Below are 8,642 nucleotides of genomic sequence, written 5' to 3'. Positions count from 1 at the left end.
ACTAGGGACATATTTTATCAGTGGAAGGTATAGCATTAGACCCCACAAAGATAAAAGCCATTCTTGAATTGCCAACTCCACATAATGCAAGTGAAATTAGAAGTTTTATGGGTCTTGCTAGGTATTACAGGAAATTTGTTGAGGGATTTTCTAGTATTTCAGCACCAATCACATCTCTTCAACACAAGGGTAAAAGATTTGAGCAGACACAAGCATGTGAGAAAACCTTTGAATTTCTTAAGAAAAAACTTACTACCACTCCTATCTTGGTCATACCAGATCCCAATGGTAATTTTGTTGTCACCACAGATGCTTTGGGAGATGGGCTTGGGGGTGTATTAATGCAAGACAGTAAGGTTGTTGCCTATGAGTCTAGGAAGCTCAAATTGCATGAAGCAAATTATGCCCCTCATGATTTAGAGCTAGTGATGATAGTACATCCTTTGTAGATGTGGCGACATTATTTATTGAGAAATTCATTTGAGCTTAATAATGATCATATGAGATTGAGATACATTTTCACTCAACCTAATTTGAATGCCAAGAAGAGATAGTGGCTTGAATTCCTTAGTTAGTATGATTTTGACATTAAATATGTTAAAGGAAAAGAGAACAAGGTAGCAGATGCACTTAGTCATAGGTGACATATCACCACTATTACTTCATCTTGAACTTGTATGAGAGAGTTCATTCTTCAATACCTTGTTGGAGATACCCATTATGAATGGGTGAAATCTATTTTGGATACCAATACCACTGATTCATGATTTGTTGATTACTCTTTTGATGAGGATGGTGTGCTTAAATATTAGAACAAGATATATGTTCGCAACCATGAAGGGTTGCAAAAAGTTGTTCTTCTTGGAGATGCATTGCACTCTATTTTTAGGGCACCCAGGGGTAAATAAGATGATGGCTGATTTGAAAACTTTGTACTTTTGGTTGGGACTCAAAAAGGATGTGACAAAGTATGTGGCCCAATGTTTGGAATGTTAGCTTGTCAAGGCTGAGCATGCCCATCTTATAGGACTTTTGTACCCACATGAGATTCCACAATATAAATGGTAGGTTATTAGCATGGATTTTTTACAAGGTTTACCCATGAATTGACACAAGAATGATATCATATTGGTTGTAGTTGACAAATTAACCAAAGTTGACCATTTCATCCCTGGAAATCTAAAGGGTGGATCTCTAGTTTTGGGAAGGAAATTTGTCCAAGAGATATTTCAACTGCATGGTATTCTAGATACCATCATCTCTAATAGGGATACCTTAATGACTTCAAAATGTTGGATGACCTTGAACTCTACTTTGGATACATGCCTAAATTTCAGCATAGCTTACCACTCTAAGACTGATGGGTAGATTGAGAGCTGAACCAGGTGCTTGAAGATTTTTTGTGCATGTACTGTATGGATCAACATTCACTAGTACATTTGACCCCATTTTTAGACCAAAATTTTTAACCATCTATGAAAATGTTTTAGATTGGTCAGTATATACAAGAAAAAATATCTTCTTTTTTAAAAAATAAAGCCCATGTTGGTTGAAATTTCGACCAACATGGGCTTCATATGTTAAAATGAAAAAAAGTCATTTTCCCTCTTTCATTGTTATGAGAAACTTGTACACGTGGGAAGATTTTGGAATCTACTATAGCAGTGGATGTGGACAAGAGCAGTCACTGTGTGCATTTTTTGCATCTTCCTCCTTGCAGTCGAAGGCATTTACTCAGCCAGGGCTCATGTTATCTTCCACTACATCTTTTCTTCACAAAAAAAGGTAGGATTCTTGATGTTATTCACAGACAAGGTAGGATTCTTTTCTTCTTGTGCAGTTTCTTATTGCAATATCTTCCACTACATCTTTGAACATTCAACTTAGATGGATAACATATTTCCAAGTGTTTCTGGGATCTGGGCATTAATCGATGGAGAATTGTTCAATACGCACTAGTTGTTCAAATTATTTTCTTAGTTTGGAATGAAATAAAATAAATCTAGGTTTTTAATCATCCTTAATCATATGTCCTTGAATATTAAGACAATAACTTACTTTCCTTACTCTCTCTGGCCATTCTTGTACTTGAGTAGAAAAAGTTATACATCATTTCAATTATTATGTTTGTCTTAGTTAACAATTTTTTTAAATAATATAATTTACATATCAGATTTATGTATCTGCCAGAATATTTTATTCACACATAATCAATATTACTTTAGCTATAGTTTTCTTCCCTTTGAAAAGGTATTAAATTATTTACTGATGGTCACTAGCTTTGGTAAGGACTTGATGTAGTCACTGTATAATAATTTGATCACTGAATCTTGTTTTAGAATCTCCTTCAAATATAATGTTCCAGATTAGACTCTTTATAATGGTTTATGGAAATAATCGTTCAGATATCTATGGATGGAACTATTAGTTACTGACTCTTCCTCTGATATTTACTTGTATACTTGTAACAGTGGCAGTTTATACCTATAATGTCCTTGCTCTATATATATTCTAAGAATAAGGGGCTATTCACTCATGATTTGATTATAAGAGAATACTTCTAAACCAAAACTCTACTTATACCATGGTATCAATTGATAGTTGATGACACTTATTGGGGAAATGTTGATCTTGATTAATATATTATATCCACTTGCGAATGAATGTCTTGATACTCATACTCAATGTGAGGTACTCATGTTTTTTTTTGGTACCTTGATAAATAATATGTTACAAGTCTTTCCAATTACTATGCGGTAGCTAGTCCTAATGAAACTTTCCTAGTCTTTCAAATATGAATATGGAACAAAATAAATCTTTTATATTCTTCGTTATTTATGTAGAGTATGAGATATAATCCATAGGATGCACTATGAACTATGATTTATTATTATTATTATTGATGCCCTCTTAACCTTCCCTTCATCCTATATGATGGGGCTCAGATTTGAAAATAAATATATAACTTTCATTCATTTCTAGGTGATCTCGAATCTTGGAAAGTTTTGGTTATGGAATTAATTCTTCTTTTCCATTTTCATTCATAAATACCAATCGCTGGCTTTTAAAAAGGATGCATTATTAGGACTTAATGCATATTTCATGAGTTGTGGTTCATAAAAACCCATACTCATCAGGTTGAATTGATTGTTTAATACCCACTGCATTGAGGTGATGCTTACAAGTTGAATTCATAACAACCATTTCTCATCAGCTTAAATTATTTTTTTAGTACCCATTGCATGGAGGTGGCACTTACAAGGTTGAAGTATTGCAACTTCCTAGAAGGCCTGCCTACTCAATTCCGTGATGATCCAACTTTCCTTGACCATAAAGTTTTGCCCAAGATTAAGCCTTCTTAGCTTTCCATGCCATTTGAAAAACCTTCAACAAGTTATGTGCCCTATGAACCATTGATCATAGATCTACTTAGTTCCCTCATTAACAACTAGGTGGTATTTTTCATCATGTCAAATTATGTGATGTTTAATTAGTACCAATCTTGAAACAATTGCAAGAGTAGTGGTTTACAAGAGCTCATCTCTTGTGATTACAAATAGTCCACCTAGCACTCATTGCATCCATGTGATCCTCATACATTCCAAGCATTTGAGATTTATTTGGTGTTGTTGTTACAAGACCAGTACAAATTTGTTTGCATATGCAGAAAAGAAAGCATGGAGAGTGTGAAGGAGAAAATGTTGTAGGTCTAGGAGCTCAAAATGTTGTTAATAAAAAAAATTCAGGTGCCCATTGTTTAAAATTTTATGGAAGGTTCTCCAAGGCTTAACAACCATTTTTGAATACTTCAAGTGGGCTAAAGTTTGGTAGGACAGACCCGAAGCAGAGGAATTTGTCATGGAGTTGACAACAATAGCATTGGATGTTTTGGATAATCTACACTCCCCATTGGACAAACAATGACATGTGTATAATATGTGCAACCCAAAATCATGTTATATAACAAATTTACATATAAATTAGTAGACTAATTAATTAATATAATATTCTTGTAATCCTATAAAGATATATATGAGGGATGTGAAATATATATCTTCCTATTAGTTTATTCATTATTGTATTTACATATAAATTGTTATATATAAATGTATATAGGAATATCAAATTATATATTATATTGTACAAAAAACCCCACCAGACTGATTTTGGGATTATTTTGCCATATTGGCAAAACTAATTTTTGTAAACTAGCAAATCACAACTGAGCAGCTACATGTTTTGTGACAAAAACCTAGAAAATATAGTTGCATTTATATAGGATGAAGGTTTATTAAAATTTAAAGAGGGAAATAAGTAATGGATATAATAGTCCAAGAGATTTGACGAGCTGGAGATGAATACAATAAAGAACTGTGGGATAGTAGATTAGATAATATAATAACATTACAACATAGTGCACATGAATAAGAAAGGAAATAAGGAAACTAATGGAATTCTCATCATTCTAGCTTCATCATCACCTTTACCATATATTTTCCTTAACAATATTCCTAAATGAAAACACTAAAAAAATTCCAATTTCTTGTGGCTTGTATCAAATCAAAATGTCAACATTGCAGTGAGAAAATGTGGTTATCTGGATATAGGAAGAAAATCAGGATAAGATTGTAAGAGCGTGATGGCACACTAGGCTACCTCTATGTTTGATCTTTTTGATTCTTAGATGGTTCATGGTGATCTTGTTGGCATTTTTTCAATGATCACTACTACATTTAATACTATTTTTCTATTGCAACTATGTTTCTTTTTCTTTGCTTCATTTTACTAAACATTCCCTATCAACAAAATATTGATTGTGTTTCAATATTAAGATGTATGAGGGTATGTTAAGACTTTGCCTATTATCCATAGAAATTGATTGAGAAGCACACGAATTTTTGACAACTCATGCACCCTTGCCTCCTCAATTGGTTTTATTTTTAGGTAATAGGTAACAAAATTTATCTCATTCATTTTCTTATATGTTTCAGCTTAACTTACTTAATGTTCTTAGGATTATTTTGTGTTAAATCTTATTGATACACAATCATTTGGGTTGGAATGCTTAGGACTCTGGCTGCAATTCTAAAGATGAATTATTGGAGCTTGCTTTCCTATCTTGAAATCATTCCACCTTTAGCTCTCGATATTGATGTAGAGACCTAGGTAGACTTTCAGTTATTCACAATAAGAGGGACTTTCCTAGTGTTCTCATAACACAATCAAGCTTCTTCATAGGATCACTCTCCTTGATCCAATCAACTTCAAAACTTATCAAAGTGTACATACCATTATCTTGTGCCACCATAGGCTCTACATCTTAGAAATCATCCCATGTCCCTCAAATGGATTCACCAAGCAATCTTGTTCAACAACCATCAAATGCCCACAATGCCTCAGTAAGCTCCAATCTTGACTTCACTTCAACTAGGTGTTTCTGTCGACTTCACACATCTCAAAAAACTTCAACTAACCTATTTCCAAGGTTACCAAATTCTCATCTTATTATCTGATACCAAAAACCCACTATAATCCCTTCACTAGGCCTATTTCCCAATTAGCCCTGCCTAATCAAATTTTCACACTTTTCTCTCACTTTTCCCAAAACTCTTAGAAAACTAAGATAGTATCTAGATACCATTTTGGATTTTGCACAACATACTTAAAATTCTCATGCTACTCCCTTGGACCAAATGCCCAAACCAACACTGTTAGCCCATAATTAACCCTCTTTTAGCCCTTATGTTAAAAGAAACCACTAATATATCTCATCTCACAAACCATCTAACCTCAAATAGAGTTGTCTTGTCATCGAAAACAAAGGATTTTCAAATTCATAGGAGATTCCATCAAGTTTTACACACCCAACCAACAAACCCTCCTTCCTAGGTGCCTAAACCAAGGGTTTTACCAAACTCACCTTTCCAAACGTTTCTTGATCTTCCTTGTCATAAAATATAATCCTCCTTTAGATGGAACCTCCACACCTATGACTATCCCAACACCTAGTAACACCTCCAGACCTATGATCCCCACAAAATATTTATCAACACTTACCTTGTTGCTTGTAACAAAATTTTGCATTTCTAAACTCAAATCTACAGGCATTTGAACCCTCCAAATATAATATTCCCTTATAAACTCTAAGTTAAACACTAAATCCATTTGAGTTTAGATATATTGATCTCTAATTTCTTTTCCAAAATCATCCTCCAAGGTGGAACTCTCCAATCTGCTCTTCTTATATGCTTATGGAATTGTTTTGGATGTTCCAAAGAATTTCAACATCCAACCTTTATAGATGTTTGAGTCCTAAATTCATGTCCCTTGATGTTAGGCCCAAATGGTCTAAGGATTAAGTTTTTTAAAATTGTACAACCACCATGAGGCCAAACTTGCATAAGCTAATTAATTTCTAATTAAGTGAAATCTGATATCTTGTTTTGACCCTTAGGCCAACCCATTTAGGCCTATTTTCCAACAAATTTCAATTTCAATTATTTCATGGCTGAAATCGTAATGATCTTAGGCTCATGAGTTTTTGAGATTTACCCATATTTTGAGCTCACATGTTCTTGATTGAAGATTGCATTAATATGTTTCAATCTTGTATTCATCTTCATTAGTTGATGCATTAATCACATTAGTCATTGCTATTAGGATTAGTCATGGCATGCTATTATTAGCACCTAAGTAACTTTCACCTTGTGACATCTCTTTGAGGCATTTTGTAAATAACTAACATACATTGTCTATAAATCCACATTTTGCAAACATCTAGGCCTTCTAGAAATTATAGGATCATTTTAGTTAAATTTGAAAATATTAATCAACAATTTCCATATGTGCAGATCTAAACATTAACTACAACATGTCCAATTTATTTGCAAGTATATTTTCTTGTGAAGAAAGACCATGCCTAACAATATGAACCCAGAACAAAATAATAAGACAATGGCTGCATTATGGGCTTAGTTTCAAAGAATGGCTACATTATGGGCTTAGTTTTGAAGAAAACCTAATAAATGTTATTGTCCTTGCAAAAGTATAAGGGCTTAAAGAATCGAAGAATTCTAATCACAACAACCCAAAGTCATTGTAGGCAATGTTGGTGTTTGAAAACACTGGAGGGTTTTCAATTATCCCACTAAGAAACTAACATATCTAGGGGCAACTAACTCCCATTTTCAACATGCCATTTCTGACAATAGGCCAACTATAAGGCTTGACCCTTCTTCTACTTTAGGCTCTGCTAAACCTAGGCAGGTAGACCTCAGATTCAAATGATACTGGACCAGTGTAAAAACATATCCCTGAATCTATTAAGAAGATTTTACCGTTATTTCTCCTAATGACTCATGAAATGACATAGATCTAAAATAGCTAAATGCAAAGCTATGAATCTCATAAGCTGAGTGAGGGTTAAACATTTAGGTCCTTCAACATGAAAGGGAAAGAATGTTTGATTAATAATGTTGATTTAAACAAAACCTCAAATATTCAGCAATGAGACCTAATGATCCTATAAACTGATCAGTGCCTTAACCATTAGGAAAATCCATGAATCAAATGCATGCATATGGATATATGATACTTATGTATATATTCAGATATATGATCTATCTATTTACCTTGTAAATAGACATCAATGCTCAATTTAAATCTCATTCTTGCATGATATCCCCATTAGTAAATTTGCAACCCTATTGATTCCCTGAAGCATTTACATAACCTCTTGGGTTATAAGAAACAATGAAATAACATACAACCTTAAGAGACTACAACTACAACCTAAGCTCTATGTCGAAGATTGTAAAACGTTGAAAGTTAGCTGATAAAGGAGACAAGATTCAATTGAAACTCAACCATCTACCACTCTTTGTATTATTTCCTTGAAATTATACATCCATATACATGAAATGAAAAACATGAAACAACCTAATAGATTTGAACTATATGTATTAACCTTCTTAATGCTATTCATAAGAGAGAAAATGCTAAAAGAAATGGTGTCTCAGTATTGGGAATGCATCAAGAATTGGATCCAAAACCCTGGTATCACAGTAGTGTGCAAATTTTCTCCAAAGAGCTAGAACTTGGACCTAGAGAAAGAAAAAGATAGATATAGAGGAAGGAATTCCCAGATTGAATGTACAATTGACATCTATCCACATGCAATTCCCTCTCTTCACCATGAAAAGACTCTCTCTAATCTCTCTTCTCAATTGCCAGAATCAAATCATCATCATTTGTTTCTAAAAGAAAGAAATATCTGAGATATTTGACTCACCATTATAACTAATTTTGATGCCAAGTTGAACTCATGGTAAAAGTGAAAAATAAATTGAATATGGCCTTCATAATGCAATATAATCTTTTCCAGATTATTTTTACCACATACAGGCTTGAATAAGTCTTCAAATCTGCCTCATGACCAATTATGATGATCAAGGATGAAAACCACCCATTCTACTGCTAATACCCCAAGAATCACAAATTGACCTATACCACAAACTAGGGAACACCTGTGCACAAACTGACTTCAAAAATGGAAAATTCAGCTCGTTCTAGTTTTGATGGTATATTGGAGTGCCCATTTTCAACAAAAATTGCCCAGGTTATGGCCATTTGAAATTTAGGCC

The sequence above is a fragment of the Cupressus sempervirens genome, chromosome 10 (genome assembly GCF_028749045.1).
Source record: "Cupressus sempervirens isolate cs-2001-9-10 chromosome 10, ASM2874904v1, whole genome shotgun sequence".
Taxonomy (NCBI): Eukaryota; Viridiplantae; Streptophyta; class Pinopsida; order Cupressales; family Cupressaceae; genus Cupressus; species Cupressus sempervirens.
This window is presented reverse-complemented; position numbering follows the sequence as displayed.